Here is a 571-nt window from a genome sequence, read left to right on the forward strand (position 1 = left end):
TGGAGAATTTTGAGCATTACTTTACTAGCATGTGAGATGAGTGCAGTTGTGCGGTAGTTTGAGCATTCTTTGGCATTGCCTTTCTTTGGGATTAGAATGAAAACTGACCTTTTCCAGTCTTGTGGCCACTGCTGAGTGTTCCAAATTTGCTGGCATATTGAGTGCAGCACTTTCACAGCATCATCTTTCAGGATTTGAAATAGCTCAACTGGAATTCCATCACCTCCACTAGCTTTGTTTATAGTGATGCTTCCTAAGGCCCACTTGACTTCACATTCCATGATGTCTGGTCCTAGGTGAGTCATCATACCATCGTGATTATCTTGGTCGTGAAGATCTTTTTTGTACAGTTCCTCTATGTATTCTTGCCACCTCTTCTTAATATCTTCTGCTTCTGAAAAGTTATGACCAACCCAGATAGCATATTCAAAAGCAGAGATTTCTTTGCCAACAAAGGTCCATCTAGTCAAGGCTATGGTTTTTCCAGTGGTCGTGTATGGAAGTGAGAGTTGGACTGTGAAGAAAGCTGAGTGCCGAAGAATTGATGCTTTTGAACTGTGCTGTTGGAGAA

The sequence above is a fragment of the Bison bison genome, unplaced genomic scaffold (genome assembly GCF_000754665.1).
Source record: "Bison bison bison isolate TAMUID 2011002044 unplaced genomic scaffold, Bison_UMD1.0 scf7180017864368, whole genome shotgun sequence".
Taxonomy (NCBI): Eukaryota; Metazoa; Chordata; class Mammalia; order Artiodactyla; family Bovidae; genus Bison; species Bison bison.